The sequence below is a fragment of the Sinocyclocheilus rhinocerous genome, unplaced genomic scaffold (assembly GCF_001515625.1).
Source record: "Sinocyclocheilus rhinocerous isolate Xijiao unplaced genomic scaffold, SAMN03320098_v1.1 scaffold2660, whole genome shotgun sequence".
In the NCBI taxonomy this organism is placed as follows: Eukaryota; Metazoa; Chordata; class Actinopteri; order Cypriniformes; family Cyprinidae; genus Sinocyclocheilus; species Sinocyclocheilus rhinocerous.
In genome coordinates, this window is record NW_015630549.1 from 67,844 (window position 1) to 68,153 (window position 310).

The 310-nt window shown below is 57.4% G+C and overlaps 1 protein-coding gene across 1 annotated transcript in view; it reads left to right on the plus strand.

Moving 5' to 3' along the window:
* LOC107740562 (tyrosine 3-monooxygenase-like) overlaps positions 1-310 on the plus strand; it is an 11,861-nt gene that overhangs the window by 6,057 nt on the left and 5,494 nt on the right. The window lies entirely within an intron of this gene.

Below are 310 nucleotides of genomic sequence, written 5' to 3' on the forward strand. Positions count from 1 at the left end.
GTGTCCTAATGCAAAGCGATGCCCCCGTGCAGATCGTTCTAATGGCCCGATGAACCACGCCCCCCCCGCCACAGTTTCCCTCTTGGTAAACCCGTGCCTTCCCTTTGACAGAGTGTTCTGTCAGTCCCTGCTGGCAGTTGTTCCATCCCTACTCTCAGGTAGGACCTGCCTCAGAGACCCATTCCATATGTAGTACAGCCCCAGGCCTGGGTCAGTCCATTTGAGAATCTCCACATGTTACCTCCCTACGGGTAGGGTGTGGTCTCCGTAGCGCCCTTCTCCGGAAGGCTCGCTTCCCCATCGTTCTGCC